Source organism: Loxodonta africana, chromosome Y (assembly GCF_030014295.1).
Source record: "Loxodonta africana isolate mLoxAfr1 chromosome Y, mLoxAfr1.hap2, whole genome shotgun sequence".
In the NCBI taxonomy this organism is placed as follows: domain Eukaryota; kingdom Metazoa; phylum Chordata; class Mammalia; order Proboscidea; family Elephantidae; genus Loxodonta; species Loxodonta africana.
Window position 1 is genome coordinate 22789625 of NC_087370.1, and position 9536 is coordinate 22799160.

The following is a 9536-nucleotide window of genomic DNA, read 5'->3' on the forward strand; positions in this document are numbered from 1 at the left end:
TTCAGTAAAGCATTACTGAAAAAGAAGAAGAAAGTGGGAGGCCTCACTCTACCTGATTTCAGAACCTATTATACAGCCACAGTAGTCAAAAGAGCCTGGTACTGGTACAACAACAGGCACATAGACCAATGGAACAGAATTGAGAACCCAGATATAAATCCATCCACATATGAGCAGCTGATATTTGACAAAGGCCCAGTGTCAGTTAATTGGGGAAAAGATAGTCTTTTTAACAAATGGTGCTGGCATAACTGGATATCCATTTGCAAAAAAATGAAACAGGACCCATACCTCACACCATGCACAAAAACTAACTGCAAGTGGTTCAAAGACCTAAACATAAAGACTAAAACGATAAGGATCATGGAAGAAAAAATAGGGACAACCCTAGGAGCCCTAATACAAGGCATGAACAGAATACAAAACATTACCAAAAATGAAGAGAAACCAGATAACTGGGAGCTCCTAAAAATCAAACACCTATGCTCATCTAAAGACTTCACCAAAAGAGTAAAAAGACCACCTACAGACTGGGAAAGAATATTCAGCTATGACATCTCAGACCAGCGTCGGATCTCCAAAATCTACATGATTCTGTCAAAACTCAACCACAAAACGACAAACAACCCAATCAAGAAGTGGGCAAAGAATATGAACACACATTTCACTAAAGAAGATATTCAGGCAGCCAACAGATACATGAGAAAATGCTCTTGATCGTTAGCCATTAGAGAAATGCAAATTAAAACTACGATGAGATTCCATCTCACACCAACAAGGCTGGCATTAATCCAAAAAACACAAAATAATAAATGTTGGAGAGGCTGCGGAGAGATTGGAACTCTTATACACTGCTGGTGGGAATGTAAAATGGTACAACCACTTTGGAAATCTATCTGGCGTTATCTTAAACAGTTAGAAATAGAACTACCATTCAACCCAGAAATCCCACTCCTCGGAATATACCCTAGAGAAACAAGAGCCTTCACACAAACAGATATATGCACACCCATGTTTATTGCAGCTCTGTTTACAGTAGCAAAAACCTGGAAGCAACCAAGGTGTCCATCAACGGATGAATGGGTAAATACATTGTGGTATATTCACACAATGGAATACTACGCATCAATAAAGAACAGTGATGAATCTGTGAAACATTTCATAACATGGAGGAACCTGGAAGGCATTATGCTGAGCGAAATGAGTCAGAGCCAAAAGGACAAATATTGTATAAGACCACTATTATAAGATCTGGAGAAATAGTAAAAACTGAGAAGAACACATACTTTTGTGGTTATGGGGAGGGAGGGAGGGAGGGAGGGAGAGGGTTTTTTATTGATTAATCAGTAGATAAGAACTGCTTTAGGTGAAGGGAAGGACAACACTCACTACATGGAAGGTCAGCTCAATTGGACTGGACCAAAAGCAAAGAAGTTTCCGGGATAAAATGAATGCTTCAAAGGTCAGTGGAGCAAGGGCGGGGGTCTGGGGACCATGGTTTGAGGGGACTTCTAAGTCAATTGGCAAAATAATTCTATTATGAAAACATCTGCATCCCACTTTGAAATGTGGCGTCTGGGGTCTTAAATGTTAACAAGCAACCATCTAAGATGCATCAATTGGTCTCAACCCACCTGGAGCAAAGGAAAATGAAGAACACCAAGGTCACACGACAACTAAGAACCCAAGAGACAGAAAGGGCCACATGAACCAGAGACCTACATCATCCTGAGAGCAGAAGAACTAGTTGGTGCCCGGCCACAATCGATGACTGCCCTCACAGGGAGCACAACAGAGAACTCCTGAGGGAGCAGGAGATCAGTGGGATATAGACCCCAAATACTCATAAAAAGACCATACTTAATGGTCTGACTGAGACTAGAGGAATCCCGGCGGCCATGGTCCCCAGACGTTCTGTTGGCACAGGACAGGAACCATCCCCGAAGACAACTCATCAGACATGAAAGGGACTGGTCAGTGGGTGGGAGAGAGATGCTGATGAAGAGTGAGCTAATTATATCAGGTGGACACTTGAGATTGTGTTGGCATCTCTTGTCTGGAGGGGGGATGGGAGGACAGAGAGAGAGGGAAGCTGGCAAAATTGTCACGAAAGGAGAGACTGAAAGGGCTGACTCAATAGGGGGAGAGCAAGTGGGAGTACGGAGTAAGATGTGTGTAAACTTTTATGTGACAGACTGATTGGATTTGTAAAAGTTCACTTGAAGATCAATAAAAGTTAATAAAAAAAAAACTAACAGGCAAAACAAGGGATGTGCAACACAGAGGTTTAGTCAGAGAATTCTCCTTTCTTCCATCTACAACAGCTCAACTGTTTTCCTTATCATGTGAGTTGGCTCTCGAATCATGAAAAGATACACATTCTGTAGTTTGCCACCTCTCATTTGTACTTAAATAACCAAGTTGTTTATGTCAGGAAGCCTCTAAATTGTAGTTTCGGTGGAGTAGAATTTGACCCACGGATATCTAAATGTGTTTATTTTCATCTTTTCAGTAATGAAAAAGGAGCCCTGTTAGCACAGTGGCTAAGTGTTCAGCTCCTAACGAAAGACAGTTTGAAACCCACCAGCTGCTCTGCGGAAGGAAGATGTGACAGTCTGCTTCTGTAAAAATTACAGCCTTGGAAACCCTACGGGACAATCCTACTCTGTCGTATAGAGTCCTTATGAGTTGCAATCCACTCGACGTCCACAGATCAGTAATCCAATTCTCTGTGCCATGATAGACACGTAATCTAACAATGTGGATACTTCTTTGATTTTCCTTTCCCTCTGTGTAAGAGCTTTCAAAATAGAAGCGTCCGGTGTATCTAAAAAGGCTAGCTCGAGCCTCGGCCTCATGATTCCATTTTGTTATTTCCACTTTATATGACAACAGTTAATTTTCCGACAGGCTTAATCTAGTATCTAAAGAAATGTTTCTCTTTGTAACCAAGCTAAGAAAGAATGTTGTCAGCTTTTCCCCAGGGTCCCTGGATACAAACAGTGTACCTAACCTGTACATTCTCAGAAAAAATTGTCTTGCAAACCTGTGCAGAGAAGCTCCTTAACCATGGGAAGACTGATGACAAGGACTTTCCCCAAGATCTAAAAGAGAGAAAGCCTTCCCCTGGAGATGGCACCCTTAATTTGGACCTGCAGTATTCTAGACAGTGAGAGAACAAATTTCTGTTTATTAAAGCCATCCACCTGTGGTATTCCTGTTATAGCAGCGCTAGGTAACTAAGAATTTGGCAGTAGCAGTGGGGTGGTGGCGTGCTGCTTTGACAGATACCTAATATGTGGAAGCTGTTTTTCAACTGGGAATGGATAGAGGCTGGACGAGTTTTAAAGCGCCCAAGAGTAGAAGCGTAGATTGCCTTGAAGAGAGTGTTGGTGGAATTCTGGACATCAAAGACAATTGTGGTGAGGACTCAGAAGAAAGTGAAAAGAGCTGTTAAAGCCATCCACTTGGGGAATTTCTGATATAACAGCACTAGATGAGTAAGACAACAGGTGAGCCTGGGGCTCCCTCTACTGGGACACTGGTTTGGGGTTCATGTTCCAAAACGCTATAAGCTGACTTTAGTAGAATTTCGGAATTTCAGTGATCACTTTGGGAAAATGAGTTCCCATTTGCATTGTCTATTTTCCTCTGTGGGGCACTTTTTTGGTGATCAGGTTTTGTCAGAGGGTCTGATATACCTCCATGTGAGACTCTGGCAAGTTAATCAGTTTTATCTAAAACCTGTGATTTTGTTGAATTGACTTGATCTTACCAAAGAAATGCTGTATATCTTTTAAGAAACTGGAATCCCTATTTGTTTTCTCTTATGTTGTTTAAGGGTAGAAGCTTGATTTGTGAGCTGGCCTCACAGACCAGTAAGTTTATGATGTTCTTCTGTCCTCTTTTGTTGTGAAGCTTGACTCTGATCTAGGAAGTGTAATCATAGTAATCTTTTAGTCCACTCAGTCCTATGTAGTTAATTTCAGTTCCACATAATCCTGGATCAGCAGCAGTCTGTATACCCATCAACTTCTACACGAGAGTTGTGGAAATCTTAATTCACCCTAGCGTATTCCATCTTCAAAATATCACACCTTTTTTCATAAGTCCAATGTAGTCCATCTTTTGTAGGACTATTTTGATCAAGCATTTTCAGTGAGGCAGGAAATTTAAAAACTTATATGCAAATGACAAAACTTTAAAAGGCCATGATTAACTTATAATAATTCATAAAAGTGAAAGATCTGATGGAAACTAATTAGAAAAGTAATGCAAAGTCAAATGAAGTGAATTTAAAAATATTTAGAAAAAATTACTAAACAATAACTAACCTTATCTTCAAAGAACTTTGGATATAACACATAGTAATCTTGAGATGTAATACTATACAGTCAGGATACCATATTTTTACACGAACAATGTGTACCTTCTACTTTTGTTTTGCAACCGTGCCTTTCCCCATGAAGTATTTTGTTAAGCGCTGTATGCTAGTTTTTATTACAGCAACATGAAAAAAATTGGCACAGCGGCACTTATGAAAATGCCTTGTGGGGGGAAGGTGCAGTTTTCAAAGAAAAACAAAAGGCCCTCGTTATTTCTGCAAAAATACAGGATATCCCAAATATAACAAGATCATCAAGTTTTTGGGGCCCTGGTGGCACAGTTGTTATCAGCTCTGTTGCTAAACCAAAGGTTAGTGGTTCAAATCCACCAGCAACTCCTTGGAATCCCTGTGGGGTAGTTCTACTCAAAATTGACTAGACAGCAACCGATTTGGTTTTGGTGTTTTGGATTAAGTCTCTAAACATCTGAATTGTAATTAAAAAAAAAAAAAACCTCCTTAGGTAAATGATGCGAATTCCCCATTAAAAACATTGCCTCAGATGATGCTAGATTCAAAAGAAAAAATGAAAAATTAAAACATAAAATTATGACAGTATCATGTGCTTGTTGTCTAGTATCAGGCACGCTGACACATAAATTTTTAACCCAAAGAAAATTTGACACTTCTGATTTGACAACACATTTCATGTAACTCATAACACATTCAATAAATCTTTTCAACAGTCTTTGTTATATATCTTTTGTTGAATCTAAAATTTATTTTCTAATGTTTTTGTTTTTGTTGGGAATATGCACAGCAAACCATACACCAATTCAACAGTTTCCATATGTACAATTTAGTGACAGATGATATTCTTCAAGGTGTGCAACCATTCTCATCATCCTTTTCTAAGCTGTCCTTTCCCTATTAACATAAATTCACTGACTCCTGAGATTCCTGTCAAATCTTTGGAGTTGCTGCTGTCAATTTGATACCTTATAGTTATTAAAAGTTTATAATGTTCAATGCAGACATTTTTCAGTAGTTAAGCTAAACATCATTTGGTTTAAAGAAGACTTCAGGGAATTCTTACTGGTTTAAGGTTTAAAGACTATCTCAGGTGAAGAGTTTCAGGGGTTTATCCAACATTCATAACTGCAGGAAGTCTGGACTCCATGAGTTTTTTAAATTCTGTCCTCCATTTTCCCCCTTTTCATCAGGATTCTTTATAAAATCTTTGATCAAAACGTTTAGTAATTGTAGCCAGGCACAATCCAGTTCTTCTGATCACATGGCAAAGAAGGCAGTTGTTCATGGAGTCAATTAGCCACGTATTCCATATCTTCCTCCTATTCTTGACTCTCCTTCTTCTGTTGCTTCAGCTGAACAGAGTCCACCTGTGTACCTTGGATGGCAGCTTGTAAGCTTTTAAGACACCTGGTGCTACACAACAAACTAGAAAGTAGAGGAGAAGCACTAAACGTGTCATTCGGCCAATTAACTGGGATGTCCCATGAAACCATGGTCATAAACCTCTAAATCTCATGAGATTTAAGCAGCCTCAGCAAGTACTTTTGTTGTTGTTGTTAGTGTTGTGAATACATTACACAAATTTTGCTAATTCAACTTTTCACAGGTTCCAACTTACCGGTAGTTATTAGAATAATCGGCCATGCAACACTGCCCTTAATCAATGTGGTATTTCTATCACCTTTAACCCCATCTCATTTTCGTTTTCCTTTCCCTCTCACCTCAACAACCACTAATGAAATTTCTTCTCCACACATTTACTTTTCTTGTCTTTTTACGGAGCCCTGGTATCGGAGTGGTTAAGCCCTCGACTGCTAATTGAAAGGTTGGCAGTTTGAACTCACCAGTCACTCCACAGGAGAAAGATGTAACGGTCTGCTTCCGTAGATATTACAGCTTTAGAGCCCTATAGGGCAGTTCTATTCTGTCCTATAGGATTGCTCATGAGTCAGAATCGACTGGATGGCGGTGGATTTGGGTTTGCATTTTTACATCAGTCAACTCATACAGTATTTTTTCTTCTGCGATTGACTTATTTCACTCAGCAGAATGTCTTCCAGCTCCATCTGTATTGTAGCATGTGTACTGATAGTTCATTTCTTCTACCTTTTGTTTATCCGTTCAAATGTAGATGGGCATTTATGTTGTTTCTACTTTTTGGCTATTGTGAACAGTGCTGCAATGAACATGGATGTACAAGTCTCTGAGCCTGTGCTTGCAAGTCTTTTGGTTATATAAGTAGGAGTGGAGTTGCTTGGTCACATGGAAGTTCTATTTTTAGTTTTTGAGGAACCACTACAGTTTTGCTGGAGGGCTTTACCATTTTGCATTCCGACTAGCAATAGGTGTTTCCAATTTCCCTACATCCTAACTTGTTATTTTTCTTGATTCTTTTAATTTGGCTATCCTAGTGGAAGTGAAATGGTATGTCTATGGTTTTGATTTGCCCCTCTGTAATTGCTAGTAAAGAGCATCCTCCTATTGAGTTTCTTAGAGCTATTTTTTGCAGAAATTTTTACCCATGGAAGCAGCAGTCAAGAAATCAAATGATGAATTGGGCAAAACTATTGCAAAAGACCAGTTTAAACTGTTAAAAGCTGAAATATCACTTTGAGAAAAAAGGTGCACCTGACCCAACCAATAGTATTTTCACTCACCTCATATGCATACAAAAGCTGGAAATGAATAAGGAAGACTCAAGAGCTGATGCCTTTGAGTTGCCGTGTTGGTGAAGAATGTTGAATATAGTATGGACTGCCAGAAAAACGAAGGAATGTGTCTTGGAAGAAGTACAACCAGAATGCTACTTAAAAGCGAGGATGGCGAGAATTCGTCTGACGTACTTTGGCCATTATCAGGAGGGAGAAGTCCCTGGAGAAGGACATCATGCTTGTTAAAGTAGACGAAAGAGAGGAAGACCTTAAATGAGGTGGATTGACACAGTGGCTGCAATGATGGGATCAAGAATAGCAATGGTTGTGAAGATGGTGCAGGACCGGACACTGTTTCATTCTGTTGTACGTATGGTCACTATGAGTTGGAACCTACCTGATTGTACCTAAGATCAGCTGTGATTTTGTATGGTTATTTTTTTCCAACTCGTGTGTACTCTATTAGACAAATAAATTACAAATATTCAATGTTCAATGCTTTCTTGGTTTGAATGCTACCTGGCCATATTACCTGCTTTGCTTGATAAATTCATGAATATTTTCGTTGTTATTTTGTTTTACGTTTTCCCATATGTCCAATGAATGAGATTAATCACTAGTTTCTGTGTTCCTATTGGACTTGTGCTGCTTCTCCTGCCCACCGGAAGCGGAAGTGTGCCTCCTTGGTCGGCGTCCGTCCGGCTCCTCCGGCGTGTGGCAGCAACTGCTTCCTGGAGGCCCGTGTGTGTCGGTGCGTGGACAGGTGAGGTGGTGGGCACCAGCGCACCCCAGTGCTGCTGAGGGAGCTGGGAAACAAGCAGGGTCCCGGGTCTCCCGGGCGCCTGGGTCACTCCCTGTGTGTGTCGGTGCGTGGACAGGTGAGGTGGTGGGCGGCATGGGAGCCGCGCAGACGTCTGCTGCTGAGGGAGCTGGGAGACATGCAGGGTCCCGGGCCTCCCGGGCGCCGGGGTCGCTCCCTGTGTGTGTCGGTGCGTGGACAGGTGAGGTGGTGGGAGCCGCGCAGACTTGTGGTGCTCAGGGAGCGGGGAGACATGCATGGTCCCGGGTCTCCCGGGCACCTGGGTCGCTCCCTGTGTGTGTCGGTGCGTGGACAGGTGAGGTGGTGGGAGCCGCTCAGACCTGTGCCGTTTAGGGAGTTGGGAGACATGGAGGGTCCCGGGCCTCCCGGGCGCCGGGGTCGCTCCCTGTGTGTGTCCGTGCGTGGACAGGTGAGGTGGTGGGAGCCGCCCAGACCTGTGCTGCTAAGGAAACGCGGAGACATGCAGGATCCCGGGCCTCCTGGGGTCTCGGGTCGCTCCCGGCGTCTGAATGGCGCGTCCCCACGTGTTGTGGAGACACAGGTGCGCGGTTACCTTGAGCTGCTCCTCAGCCCTCAGTCACTGCTGGCCCCTGCGTGTATTTACCGTTTACTGAGCTGTTTCTGGAGGGTTGGGCACGGGGTCGAGGACTTCGTCTAAGGGACCTTCTTTGAGCCTCCAAACACCACTGCCAGGGAGCGACGATTTGTAACGTTTTACAGAAGTCTAATAATCTCGGAGAAATTTAATACCTCGCCCGTAGACAAATATCTACTCAGTGGCAGTGTCTGAACTCAAATGCAAATCTGTTCTTACTTCAAGGGGCATAGTGATCACAGTCTCCCTGCCTGAAACGGCTCCGCTTTCTTTTCTGTGCTTCATCAGGCAGGACTTTTTTTGAGTATTAGTGGTCCTGGGGAAGTGAAGATTGTGGCGAGGAATATAACCTCCTCCTTTCATGGGTATATGTATTTAGGACTGATGAACAATCAACAAACATGACTTGGAAATAGTACGTACATTTAGGAGCATGTTTATCCCAGTTTCAGGAGGAAAACATTTAATACAGGCACCTTTCGAGGAATTTCTTGGGCGTTAAGGCAGAAATTTTCGTCACGATTGTGTGAGAAACCATACAGCCAGTCGTAGTTGGTCCGATATAAAATGTGATGTTGCTGAACAGTCTTAATGCAGGCGACGAACGATTTATTGAGATCACACACCCTGGGTGTGTAGTCTGTGCTAGATTGGGTACTGGGAATTGAACTGTAACCTAACCACTCGGGTTCTTGCCCTGTCTTATTAGCCGATTGAAATAAGATGGACACTGATTGCAAGGGCAACAGAAAGTGGCAAGTTTATTGTCTGCACATACAAGGAGCACCTGGGGTCTAGTGACCTTATGGCCACGTGCTGGCTGACTAGGGGAGTCGGGGAGCTTTTCGTTTCCAGTGGCCTCAGGGGTTGGGTTTGGTACCTGGAATCTCCTGCCTTTAGTCCTCCCCTGCCTATATTGGGGTGGGGGGGAGGGTCAGGTGAAGGATGTGATTTCAATCTGTGCATGCTTCAAGGTGTAACTAGGGCTAGTCAATGGACCCAGCCAGTACCTGCTGCGACTTCCTGCTCAAAACAAGCTTGTGGTTAGCAAGACAAAGGGGGGGGGAGGGGTGTTGACTGGGGTTTCCCCTATGGCTGACAGCCTGTTTCAGA